Raw genomic sequence first — 14,956 nt, forward strand, 5'->3', positions numbered from 1 at the left:
CTGTAAAGGTGTACACTGAACTGTGGATGAATAAATCTAATTATATCCTTATTTTATTTTTTTAAGTGGAAAAATGATATATTAACAACATTTGGTGAGATCTTAGAGGTCTTAGAGCCTGGGACAAAAGGAATACAGTAGACCCACTTTATCAGCAGTTTCAATTACTCGTGGTCAGCCACAGTCCAAAAATATAACATAGTTCGCTCCATCTGTATCTTTGTTCTGTTGTTTCAGTTACCTGTAGTCAATCGCTGTCCAAAAACATTACTGGTGTACTGAACCTTACTGGGTTTGGTACTATTCATGGTGTTAGGCATCTATTGGAACATATTTCCAAGGAAGGATTACCATACTTGGATTACACAGCTTTAAGCAAAATAAACAAGACACAGTTATGAATTATATTGATTATGAGAGGCTTCCCTGATCTGTATGAATTAATTGAATCTAATCTTTGTCATACATAAAGCAGATACATTCAGATCAGCAGAACTGAAAATTAGTCACAACCAATATTAATTCCATTATTGCAAAGGATTTGCTATATGTATGAGTTAAGTCTGGATCTAATCTGGGGAGGAGAGACTGTAGGCTGCATGTGGCTCCCATATTATTTTTAAAACCCCAGTTTTAAAAATACATGGCTCCTTTTCTGGGTACTTTTTAACATCATGTAAATTCCAATATAGTGGAGGATTTTAAACACACACACACACACACCCCTCTGCCCTGTGGGTACAGAATCAGAGGTATTCCACAGTACCCAAACACATAGATCCAGAAAAAAATTTTTCCACAAAAAGTATGTTTATTTTGAGTATGTAGTTCTTTCACGATTTCTATTTTAAGATACTATTACTGTTACTTCCATTTTAAAACAATGAAAACCTTGTTTTCAATATCCACGTTTAAAAAGCAAACCACTTTGTGCCGGCCTGGATGTGCTGGATGCCTTAACTCTGCCCCCATTGCATCATGACGCTGCACACACCCCTCTAGATGGCATGGCACAGCCATGGCACTGCATCTAGATGAGGCAGTGCCTAAAGGGCATCACAAATCTGTGCTGCCACAGTTATGACGCCCTTTAGAGGGCACAAAAAGAACTCGTTTTTTCCAGGTCCTTTTTGTGCTCTCCGGAGGCTGGATCGGTGCCGCGCCATGTGGTTGCTGCGGCACCGATGCAGCCACTAAAAGGGCAGCTGGATGCCACCCATCTGTACAGCCCCAAACTCTGAAGGAAAGAAAACAGTTGTTTTCAGAAAATGAGAAAATAGTACACTTGGCATTCCATATCCATGGATTCGGTATCCATGGATTCAACTATCCACTGCTTTAAAATATTCAAAAAATAATAATTCCAAAAAGCAATCGATTTTGCCATTTTTTTCTATAAGTGATACCATTTTACTGCACCATTGTATACTGTATAATGGGATTTCAGCATCCATGGATTTTGGTATCAGTGGAGGGGTGTGTGTGTCCTGGAACCAAACCCCAGTGGATGCCAGTGGCCTACTGTACAGTATCACACAACAATTTTATGCCACAGTAACACAACAGTCTGCAGATGGAAATGTTCTTCAGCGAAGGACCATTCCTTGTGTCTGCTACCCTAAAGAAAAGCAGAGCATGTAGTTCTGACGCTGCAGTGGTCGTTTCAAGTGAATTGCCCACCTGGAATCCACAATGTGTAGCCTTTCCTATCTCCTGCTCTACTGCATAATAGCATGGGGCTGATGTACGGTTTGTTTTATAAAATGACAATAACGTATGTTATGTATTTAGTAAACGGACCTTCCTGACCTAAGTGAGTGAAAAATTGTCCCCAACATTTTGCCTGGTGTTGAAATATAATTCAGCCAGTGTATATCAGGCTGCCTTTCAGAGGGTATGCTATCTTAGCACACAACTATGCTTGGGCTACAAGCCAGCACTGGTCCACCACCATACTGAGTAGCAATACTCCATGGGACACTGCCATTAAGCCAATGGATAACTTCAGCTCACATTATTGAGAGACTTCCACACTTTTGAGTTTAGTAGGGTTCATCTTATTCCATGGTCTGAACACACTACACAATTACATTGCTATGATCCACTTTGTACTTGGGCAACCTTTATTACGAAATAGTGCGTTGTTTGAATTGATGCCTTTTCATCATCTCTGTGAGTCTTTAACTGGAAGGCAGGCAAATGCAATACTGAGTTATGTAGAAGTTCTGTCAAAAGTAAAGGCTGTTCATTCCCTACATCCACAGAACTCTAAAAAACAATCTGATGAGCTATACTGAAGAAGGGAGGAAAGAAGTCTTACTGCATGGAGTTAATTTTACTGTGTCATTTAAAAAAAAAAACACCCTTGGTCTACCATTCACCAGTGAAAATATGTCACACTGTTGATTTCACAAAATAAATAAATACACATGTGCGTGGGATGTACAACTGAACACTCTGTTCACTTGCATCGTTATTAGTTTCAAAAGAGTGAGTAGAATTTATTGTAATTTTGATTTACAAGGCAATGAATTCTCTTTACTCTGATGGAAATTGGAGTTAGGCTACTTTGCAAGAATAATTTTATTCTGGGGGGGGGGAATCAGAAGTGTGTTTGCCACAGGTCACCTAGCAAAGAAACGGCACAGGTCAGCTCCACTATATAGTTCTCCAATATAGATCTTTTAAAATCTAATGCAAACTGTTGTTGCATGCTTTCAAGTCATTTCTGACTTATGGCGATCCTAAAATTACCCTGTCATGGGATTTTCTGGGGCTGAGAGTGTGTTACTTGCTCAAGGTCTCCCATCGGGGAACTGAACCCTGGTCTCCAGAGTTGTAGTCTAACACTCAAACCACTACACCACACTGGCAATCTAAAGCAGACTTAGGCTGCATTAACATAAGTATAATAGCCAAACAAAACAGCTGTATTCAAGTACTCTAATCTATTATAGTCTAAGCATGTAAATAGCTGGTGCATGCCTGTCACTTTTTCCATGCATGTCAGACTGCATCAGAATACTGTGTCTAGAACTGGGACTCAGGTTTTAGGACAATCTGTAATGTGAATGACTGACAGTGGGGGTACTGGAAACCAAGTCGTATGAAAACAAATTTGAATGGCCTGAGTATATTTAATTTAGAGGGGATTAAAGGAAACACAACCACTCTCCTTAGGTGGCAGAATAGCTGTCTCATAGAATATGGGGTAAACTTGTTCTCTCTGTTGCTCTAGAGAGTAAGACTAAGACAATGGCAAGGCAGCAGGTTTCAGCTAAAGGCCAAGGGAAATATCGAGTGGGGGATATCCTAGTACAAGTTGAGTCTCCCTTATCTAAAATGCTTCAGGCCAGAACTGTTTTAGATTTTTTCAGACTTTGGAATATTTGTATATAAATAAGGAGATACCTTGGAGATGGGATTCAAGACTAAACATGAAATTAATTATGTTTTGTATAAATCTTATAAGCATAGTCTGAAGATAATTTTGTATATTTTAAATAATTTTATGCATCAAACAAAGTTTGGGTACACTGAACCATCTGAAAGCAAAGGTGTCACTATCTCAGCCAGCCATGTGGACAATTTTGGATTATGGAATACTTTGGATTTTGGAATTCCAGATAAGGGAAACTCAACCTGTAATACAAACTATTTTACAGTGGATGAGGCTGTCTCCAGAGATAGTGGTGCCTCTCTCAGGCCTGGAAAAATGTCAGCATACTTGGTTGAACAAAATTAAGGGAGCTACAGCTAAAGAAAAGTGATTATATTCAATGCTGAATTTTCCCATTCTGTTTTTAAAACAATATAGTTATCCATTCTTCATTTTAAAGCATTTTGCCCTGCTGTGCTGTTATAATTTAAGAGTATTATGTATTGTCACTTCTCCATTTGTAAACATCCAAGACCTGCTGAGTAATTACCGAATAACCTTCTAATGAAATGCGGTAGAGGATTCTAATTAAATTGTAAAGTCGCTTAACAACTATACCACTTAAAATGAGATTTTACCGAGCATGGGTCTTAATGAGTTCTCAGAATACATTACTAACATGTATAAATGCTAAGGTCAACACAGAATATTGCCTCCTGGGTGTATGAGAAGAGGTTTTGTAAACAAAATAAGTATAATACACAAAATTAGAATGATATTATAATGCCAGGAACAGAAATAATACGAATTTCTGTAATTCACATCAGAAAAGTATACTTATATGACTTAGATATAGTGCCTCGTTATTACAATTACAATATTAATGTATATGGTTCAAATCAGCCTTTGAAAAAATAAGTGAAATGTGCACCAAACTTCATATTTCTAATTAGCAACCAAAGCAAAATTAGTGATATGCAAACTAGTGTAAGGCTACATAAGTTCTCTACAAGTCTCAGGGGCACTATCCACACAATACTTTGAAGACTGACATTTTTAATACTGCAAGTTATAGTTGAGAGAATTGTTCTAAATGTGTCCAAAGACCCAGTCAGCAAATGTGAAGGACAAAATGGCGCCTGTCCTTTACACAGGCAAAAGCCAGCCAAACTGGATTCTCCTTACACAGGTAAGATGATAGCAACCTTCATCACAGTTTATTGGGTTTGCACCTTACATTACTAGCTAATTTTCTCAGCCTCAGTTTGGGTAAATATTCACACTGAAGCAATATCAAAAAAAGCACCAGTACCTCAGGCATCTTATTTGCCACCCATTAACTGGTTATGGGCCAAAGAAAGGGCCAGCGCTGGCAAGAAAAATAATTTTCTTTTAGGACTGAACAAGCAATGAAACACATTGGTGAAGATTATTTCATGGAGGTCTATGGTTCTGTTAAGACTCCTTAACCAAGATCCAGTGGTGTACTTTCATACCCATTGACTACAGAAGTGAGACTTTCCCCCTGCTACTTTTATTCCAGTCTTCCATGTTGCCAAAGACCTGCTCTAGAGGAATTCCTTGGGCTTTGAGCAGAGGAGTTGGAGGGTGGGGGTCACTGGTGATGGCAAAAGCAGCAGGGTTTCATGGATGTAAGCCATTGGAACATGGCCTGAAAGCCCATGCAGCATGGTTTTATACATGCAGGTTAAACATTAGGAAGAGGAAGGCTGCATATATTGGACACATCATGAGAAGTCATGGCTCCCTAGAAAAGACAATATTGTTTGGTAAGGCAGAAGGCAGGAGCCAGCATGGTGTAGTGCAGTGATGGCAAACCTATGGCACGTGTGCCAGAGGTGGCACTCAGAGCCCACTCTGTGGGCACATGTGCTCTTGCCCCAGCACAGAGTTTGATGGAGTTTGTTACTAGAAAGCCAGAGGAACATGGCACTTTGCAATAAATAAGTGGGTTTTGGGTTGCAGTTTGGGCACTCAGCCTCTAAAAGGTTCACCATCACTGGTGTAGTGGTTTGAGTGTTGGACTATGACTGGATAGCAGGGTTCAATTTCCCGCTCAGCCATGATACTCTTGGGTGACCTTAGGCAAGTCACATGCTCTAAGTGTCAGGGGAAGGCAATGGGAAACCTCTGAATAAACCTTGCCAAGAAAACCCCATGATAGGTTTGCCTTAGGGTTGCCATTTTGGAAATGACATGAAGGCACACAACAACAACAATGTAGAAAGTAGTAGGAAAAGAGGAAGATACTGTTCCAGATGGATAGTCTCAATCAAGGAATCAGTAGTTCTGAATCAGTAAGACCTGAGCAGGGCTGTTGATGACAACATGACTTGAAGGTCTCATTCATAAGTCATAAGTCAAAGTTTACAACAACAAATACAGTATTTTGTATCTTTGGAAGCTAAATATTTGAACCTATTAGAGGAAGGTTTTTAAACAAAAAAGACATTATGTTGAAGTATTTAAAGGAACCAAAATATAGAATATTTTAGAAACAAAAGAATCCTTTGCAAATATTGAGATCTGAGACAGAGTTTGCATGGTTGCTTGCTAGGTGGGTGGGTGAGTTTGTTGGGGGCCAAAACATGATTTTCTGAGTCTTCAGAGGCTTGTGCTATTATGTCCCTTCAAGTTGACTCTGACATATGGCCTGTAAACCCTGATCCTAGGGTCTACTTGGCAAGATTTATTCTGAGCAGGTTTGTCATTGCCACCCACATAGTTTGAGAGAGTATGACTTGCTGAAGATTACCCAGGAGGTTTCTATGGCTCAGTAGGGATTCAAACCCTGATCTCCCAGAGTCCTGGTCCAACACAGACCACTACACTATGCTGTCTCTTCTGTGGTGTCCGATAATTGTTAGAAGTTGCCCACCAAGAGAGGGATAAGCAAAAACAAACCATCCAGTAGTAACACAGAAAGAAGGCTTGTTCTAAAGAGACACATAAACGAAATCAGCACAGGCTCTGGATGTCAAGGGTTCTTTCACATTTCACAGTTATAGTACGGCGATCCCTGAGGTGTGTCCATCCTATGGAATCCTGGGATTTGTAGTTGAGGGAGGGCTACTCTGTATAGAATTCTCTGCAAGAGGGCTTCAGTACCTTACCAAAGTACCAAAACCAGTCTTGCATAGGATGTAGCCACAGCAGTCAAATGGAATTAAAATGGAATGGAATAGTACTCTGTGTAGTAGGAAAGGGGCCTAGTTTTGAAGAATCCTTTCTTCAGGTATCGAACCCACAGCAGGAGCTAAGAGACCCAGAAAACATGAAAAAATAAAAGGAAATATATATCAAACTGGTGCTGTTGGAGAGAGATTTTGAGTGAATCCCTTGGTTTAGAATGGAACTTTAAAAAAATCTATTTGTATTGCAGGGTTTGATTCCTGAGCATTATGAGCAAACTAAAGCAAAAAGCAAAGTACATAATACAATTCTGTTACATTGACTGAATAATGATTTACGATGTTAAACAATGTGGAAAAAGGAAGGCTTCCACTTAATCAGTGGAAGTAGTTCTGCTCTTGGATGCCAGAGATGACCACAATTACTTCATTATGACAGTGCAATAATGAGAAATAAATAATTTTCACAATTAAGAGATACTGTGCATTTTACAGAATTTTGTATTTGTTTGAAAAAACAAATTCTTACATGGTATGTTTTTAAACTATAATGAAACCATCTAATCTTAGTTTTGATGGGTTTTCTTAAGTTTAAATAATCATCTCCACTCCACTGTATTCTGTGGAGTGTGCATCATTCATTAGAAAGTAATCCAGTATGATCTTTCCACTGTCTCTTTTCTGTGTATTTTTGTATACCATAGTGTCCAAAATAGCCATGGAATAATTTTGGTGTTCCTCATTTCCCTCTCTATGTTATGATGACAGACTACACAGCAAGAGTCTCTTTTGTTTTATATCAGGGGTAGGCAACCTGCGGCCCGCGGGCCGGATGCAGCCCAGCAAGGCCTTGGGACCGGCCCCAGCCCAATCCTGCCGCCGATTGCCGGCGGAGCCTTTGGCCTCTCATGTGAGGGCGTGGGGCCTTTGGCCTATCAGGAGGAGGCAGGCAAGGGAGGACAAGTGGCAGGCAAGGGGGGCAATTGTCTATAGAAGCCTCCGAAACATGCATTTATATTAACATTTTTTAAAAAGCAAATTTTTTAGCGTGTCCTCCATTTTTTAAAAACAGTGTCTTCCATTTGAAATTTTTGTCCTACATTTGGCCCGGTTTATTTATTTATTTATTTATTTTAAAATATTTAATTATTTATTTTTTGGCTTCGGCCCCCCAGTTGTCTGAGGGACAGCAACCCGGCCCCCAGCTCAAAAAGGTTGCCTACCCCTGTTTTATATAATATATGCATATCATTAAATTTCCCAATGAAACAGTTTTGTTCAGAAATCCCCCTTCTTCCAATTTTTTCTTATTCTTCCAAATGAATTACAGTAGCACATTTTTGCCTTAATTTTTGATGTGTATGTTAAAATTTTGTACATGGCTAGTTAAAGTAACTATGGAAATCCTCCTAAAATCACAAAGAAAACCTGATCTAGTTCTCACTATAGCAGTGGTTCCTAACGCCCCTTTCACAGGGGTCACCTAGGACCATCAGAAGACACGTGTTTGCATGTAGCAATGAAAATAATTGTATGGTTGGGGGGTCACTACAACATGAGGAACTATATGAAAGGGTCACGGCATTAGGAAGGTTGAGAACCACCGTCATGTAGTAAACGAAGCTTGATTCTGGTCAGGAAGTTCTTATCCACTTCTGTTTAGGTTGCCAGCCACTATTCACATTGGCACTATAGATCAGCCATTTATTTTTCTGCAATCTGAAACCTATCCAGCATAAGATATTCTAATTAGATATATTAGATACAAAATATACCTCTAAATTAGATTTATATTAAGTTCAGCAAACTTCAGTCCATAGAAGCGGGCATTAGAAAGTCACTTTGATGGTAGAGTAAAAATGGAGTAGCCAGATTCTAAACTTCAACACAAACAAGCTGCCATTGTTAAACCTTTCCGCAGGTGCAGTTTCTCCAGTATCTTCTTTCCCTCCCCCTTTAAAATGGAAATTGGGGGGCTAGGTGGTTAATCAATGGATGATGCAGAATTGGTTTACAGGCTTCTCAGTGTTTATTACAGATTGTGAGTATTTTTGCCTTGTTTGCCTCTTGTTGTTTAAACTGATAGTAGTCTTTACCTTGTGTTCTGTTTCTGTACGGAAGCAATTTAAAAACATCAACAACCCACACTGCTTCTCATAAGCTCTTTTACAGCATTATCCTAAACATGTTTGCTTGCAAGCAAGTCCCAGTAAGCAGAATAGGGTTTAATTTCTAGTCAGTACATTTGGGGCTGTATCTGGCTTCAATTATGTCCCCCCCTCCCACCTCCATACTGCTTCCACTTACAGACCCATCCTCCAGTAAGTACATGGTCAAGGGGAGAAACAACACAAATGTCAAACTGTAGCCAGATGTGGGTGGTCACTGTGCTCTTGTAATAGAGGAAATGGTATTTTCTCTTCCTGAAGATGTGGATTTATTAGACCTTTTATCAAACAATTTGACTTGACAATGCATTACCAGAAATTAGTGAGATTGGCTAGGCCCCTAATTATGTTTTTTTTCCTCTTGAAAAATGTTCTTGGTCTGCTCTGAAAAATTTTAAAGTGGGCCTTTATTATAGTTACAAAATTGTATAAAAGAGCACTGCCCTCATAAAATGAGGGTCACAGATGGAGTGTAGCAGGGCTAATAGGAAGGGTAAATAGAAAAACCCACTACTTGTGCGCCCTACTTAAATGACATGGTTGGGTAAATGGATTTCTCTACTTCCTAGGAGTGTGCTTCTACATTAGTCTAGCAGCAATTAGAGAAAAGAGGTTGCTCTGCAAATTGGCTCCGCCAACCCTGGAAGCTCATCTTTTTATTGTGCAAAACATAAAAATTGCTCCTAATCAATCCACTTCAGTGCTGGGTCTAAAAATTATTTATCATCCCTTTCATCCTAGGGTACTTTGACAATGTTTTCTTTAAATTAACTAAAAGGGAGGAGGTATTTGTATCAATAAGTAGATTATATTCATGTGGCCCAAATCTTACAGGGGCAGGAGTAAAGAGATCTGCATTATTGCTCAAGTGTTCTTAACAAATTGATTAATGCTTTTGGGGTAATTAGTCCAGATTTCAAGTGTAATGCTACTCAGTTAATTAAGGCAGGGTGCAGTACATGATGCACACTATGCCAAAATGGCTCATCTTATTTTGAGCCACAAGAAGTCAGATATTTTGAACTTTCTTTTGCTAGCAAATTTTTAATGCTGGATTTGTTAACATTTATCCCTGTTAAGAGACTTCTCTGGACAGTAACAGTTGTTACAGTTATGAGTGAACTGCAGGTGCAGTTCAGATTCCATATATGTTGATGTCTCATTATGATGATACTATACATTGTAGGAATATTTGTATTTCTAAGTAAGGAAGACCTATTGAATTATGAGTCAACACTTGCATTGATTCACTGGGGGTGTATCCACACTAGAGAATTAAAGACATTTGATACCACTTTAACTACCATGACTCTATCCTACAGAATCCTGGGATTTGCAGTATGGTGAGTTATTCAGCTTGGTCTGTCAGAAACCTCACCAAGCTACAAATCCCAAGATTCTGTAGGATAGAATTTAAGACAGTGCTTTATTTCTACAGTGCAAACAAGGCTATTGTTGCTGGATGTCCTAAGAAGTACAAGTACTTTGCCAGACTGATATGCTCATCTACTGTTCAACCTGTGGGACCGCAAACACTGCACAGTCAGCCATTTAAAAAAAAAAAATGACAATTTTTCAAAGTGCACCTACAATGTGCACCTACAAAACACTGCAACTGTGCAGAAATAATTTAGTTGCGGAAATGGGTTGTTCAGAGCTATACAATTCTTTAGCTATGCATGGGTATGGTTATTTTATAAAAAAAAAAAACTAATGAAGAACCACATCAGAAACAATCAGGAACTAGAGGACAGATCCTTTCCAGAGTGCTACTCTTCCCTATTGAAGATGAAAGATGGAGGGAAGAGGAAAGTAAGGTTTCCAAATTGATACTGTATGCAGAAACCATTCCTATCCAGGTAAGTTACTATGCCACAAGATTAGCATGTTCAAATATTTACACCTCATGGAAACCACAAGACATAGCATGATATAAGAGAAATCTGGGATTTGTAAAAACAAAAACAGGACTAGAGTTTTGGACATTGCAATTGACCCTCCATATCCACAGATTCTTTATAAATGGATCCAACCATCAATGTTGTGAAAATACTTAAAAATGGTCCAAACACACTGCAGAAATAATCTACCTTGAGACCACTTTAACTGCCCTGGCTCAGTACTAGGGAATTCTAGGAGCTGTAGTTTTGTGAGACATTTAGCCTTCTCTGTCAGAGAGCTCTGGTGCCACAACAAACTACAATCCCCAGGATTCCCTTGCACTGAGCCAGGGCAGTTAAAGCAGTATCAGACTGGATTATCTCTGCAGTGTGTTTTGGATCAATGTATAAATTACAAAAAGCAAACCTTGATATTGCCATTTTATATAAGGCACACCATTTTATTATGCCATTATATTTAATGGAAATTGAGCATCCATAGATTTTGGTATACACAGGGAGGGACCAAACTTCTGTGGTTAACAAGGGCCCACTATACTTTTGGAAACCATGACTGGCAGAAATGTACAACCAACATGAGCAATCACTATGCTGCCTAGGAGATACTGAAACCATGTTCCAAAAAAAGTAGCATTTTCTAAGCTGTGGGGAAGAGAACGGTTTTGGAGGTGTGTTGTGTACCACACAAGTAAGCCAGCTGTTATAATGAACCAGATGTTAGAAGTAAGCCAGGTATTACAAACTCAATTGTTATTTTGCCAAAGGGACAGGGAGAGAGAATCATGTCATCAGCCTCAGATTTCTGGTTGTTCTCATGGTCTAGAGCTCTTTTTAGGATATGTCCTTTAGGAGTGTACAACACTTCCAGTGTATAACAGTTTGGAGAAAAAAAAGTGTCCTTATGTGGGTGTTTATGTGTAGTATATATGTGGGTGTGGAAAGTGAGAGAGAAGAGAGGGAGGGAGGGAAGGAGAGAGAAAGAGATTTCCTCAGACAATTAAATTTCTTGTATTCCTTGATGCTGGACCATAACTATTATAGAAGGGAGCATGATGTGATAGAAATAGTCCTATAGTGCTTAGTTCATCCATTTTACAATGTGATATATTGTTTTTCTGCAGGAAACACTCAGAAGTTTTAAAGGGCTCAGTATGCAGAAGGTCCTATGGTTCAATCCAATGTTCTAAGTTTTTTTTCCCTGTAACATTCCAAAATATCTGAAAGAGTGTAGTTAATCAATACAGTGTCCAACAGACTATAAAATGACTCATCCAGGAGCACAGCAGCACAGACGGGACCTCGCTGGTTCTTCCTTCGTGTAATTGCTTTCTGATTTGCTACCTTTCTTATACAAGTCCTTGAAATGCAAACTAACTTTAATGACCACCTGAGTCTTCTAACTATACACAATGCATGTGGACAAGAAAACATTATTCTCTGACATTCTGCTATCATTAAAGAAACTATTTCCTTGAATTCAAGGGTAGCTAGAGAGTGGGGATCAGTTGGTGATTCTTTGATGAAAAGATTACTCAACATCAATTGAAAAACGGAACTCCTAAAGGCAAAATACAGTATCCTAGTCAACTGCTTGCATAGGAAGGGAGGCTGGTTTTCTTTCTTTCTTTTTCCTGTGGATGCAAGTTATTACAGGATCTGTCTATGCAGCAAGAGTCTCAGTTTTGACAAAGCAGAATTTTTACATTGATATACTATCTGCAGTAACAGTATTAATTTTCATTGTCTCATACTGTATGGACTTCTATCCCCCTTTGTTGAATTGCATCTTATGCACACATATGGTTGGGTTCTCCTGGCACAACTTGCTTTGATTTGCCCACGTTTGCCATCTTTCTATTCTTTAAAAAAAAAAAAAATCAAAAGGCACTTAGTCTGGTAGCCAGTATTGTAAAGTGTCCAGGAACCTGGACAAGACTTCTTCCTGACACTTTATTAATTTTAAAAATCTACAAAGAAATATTCATAGGGAGAACTAGTTGGTTTCATCAAAGAATCACCAACTGATCCTTGGTTGTAGTCTAAAGTGACAAGGCACAGAGATCTATTGCCCAAAGTAAAAATTAGTTCTTTTCTAAACAAATTTTGCATGTTGTAGAGCAGCATGTTAAATGGCATGGAAGAAGACATGGAAGTCTGAGCAATGTTTTCTCCCATTGGCCAAATCTCTCAGCTCCACTTTCTGAGGACCATCAAAAGTGAGAACCAGCTGAGAGCTGTAGGCCTTAGGTGGACAAAGAGCAATCTGTGGGCTGCAGTCAACCCCCAGGGTCCCCAGTGTGGCACTCCACCCCTTTTGCCCTACCCATTTTTAAATGAAAAAACAAGTATGCATGCGTTAGGGTCTATGAGTGATAATTTCACCAAGTGTCCTCCCCTACAGAACTGTTTTAGGTCCAGAAAGCTTTTTTCCCCTTTCAAAACTGGAAGTGACTTCCAGTCATTTGTGGACTTGACAGAAGACCCCTACTGTGCCTGAATCATAGTTGTGGAACAAAAACCTGGCAGGATTGTTCCCCATAACCTCTAGAGACATTTATTTTTTCCCAGTAAAAAGTGGATATAGTGGGCATGGGAGAGACACAGCTTTTCAGACTAAGTAAGGGATATACACAGCCCATAGACCTCTGGAATTTATTTCTGCCGTAGCCCAAAAGCTAGACCAGGAAGGATGTATAGATAGCCATTTTCATCTAGAATTCATCAGAGCTGTAAAGCCATGCCATGTAAAGAGGATATTTGAAACTGAGCGATTGTTTAGAATTAATATACATCCTCATTTTCCAGATCATCTTCTTGTTTTAGAGCTAAAATTTCTGTTGGGGCAAAATTTTAAACGGTCTGGGTTTTCTTACAAAGACCGAACTGGAGGAAGCAGCTGATCATGTACCATAGCTCTGAGGAGAAGGAAGAGAGACATGCCAGGTTAAAGCAGCATGAGGGAAGCTCCCCAAACTAACCAGCCTAAGACCCATTGGGGCTACCAAGTGGCTCACCAGCTTCCAACTGGGTTTAGACTACTGCTGCTGTTGTCATTGCCAGGGTGGCCATCTTCCTTCATCTTGAGGGGAAGGTCCATCAAGAAAGAAGAGCATGAAGAAGAGGAAAGCAACCTGATGCCATTGCAGGGAAGGTGCCCAACCACAAGGATGGTTTGTCTTTGAATATATGTATATGTATATTCAGAGGTAGCTGCATTGGTCATGTAGCAAAATACAACAAAATCCAAATGCCTCAAGCAGCAATATCTTTATTGGGCCAATAAAGGTGGCTCAATAGAGGCATCATGCTTGTGGATTGTAGATTTTGTTGTCTTTGTTTCAGTGACTGAACTAGGTAGAGTCTTACAACTGCCTGGAGATTGTAGGGTATTTAAAGTGTGAGTTTTCATAGCAATCAGTGGTTTGAAGCAGTCAGTCAGTAAATCTGGCCTCTTTTTTGCTTTTCAAAATATGGTAACCCTGTGATAGAAGAATTTAACACCCCCCCTTTACATGCACATTAATAAGAAATCAGTTCACTAATTTAGAAATCCAGTGTAAACCAATTATAGATTTCACAGGCCAGGGTGCACATGGGGCAGGCATGCAGTTGGTAGATTTCAGAACTCCAAGGATCTTGTTCACATCCTGAAGACCAGAGGGATGAAAGGGATCCAATCGAACAACATTCCTGGGTTTCTGCAGAATGGCAACTGAGAAATTGGAGTCCAATTCTGCATAGAACTGAGCAATCTATTCAGCAAAATTCTATGCAATCAAAGCACAACAATCTTCCCAAGTAATATTCTCCACTCTATTGGAAAGCACTGCAAAAATGCAATGGTTGTAGGAAATAAGAACCACAGAACAGGCTCAAAAACGAGCTCTAAGTAGAATTTGGTCAGACATTATATGAGTGTCATTCTAACAGTCTACTCACATTCTTCATTACAGATGCCTCATATCTGTGAAAGGGAGAAGAGAATGCTCAAGATGGATTATATTAGATTAATTTTTAAAAGACCATGTTAAATCTTTTTGTGGATAACATAGCTGGGACAGTGAGTAGGCCAAATCAAGGGCTTCTGAATATAACAGGAATTTTACAAGCTTCTGGAGTAGTATCAAGTTTGGTAACAAATTAAAATAATTCTAAAATCTTACATTTGAATGTAAATACTAGCTTTAGAGAGTTTCTTTCTAGTTGTTGCTAACTGCTCTTCAAGCTCTCCCATCCTCCACTACTCTGGTTAGGTCCTGTAGGTTCAGGACTGTGACTTCCCTATCCATCTGGCTTGTGGTCTTCCTCTAATTCTACTATTTTCTACCTTTCCTAGCCATCCACCATCTTGAGGGA

The sequence above is a fragment of the Sceloporus undulatus genome, chromosome 2, assembly GCF_019175285.1.
Source record: "Sceloporus undulatus isolate JIND9_A2432 ecotype Alabama chromosome 2, SceUnd_v1.1, whole genome shotgun sequence".
NCBI lineage: Eukaryota > Metazoa > Chordata > Lepidosauria > Squamata > Phrynosomatidae > Sceloporus > Sceloporus undulatus.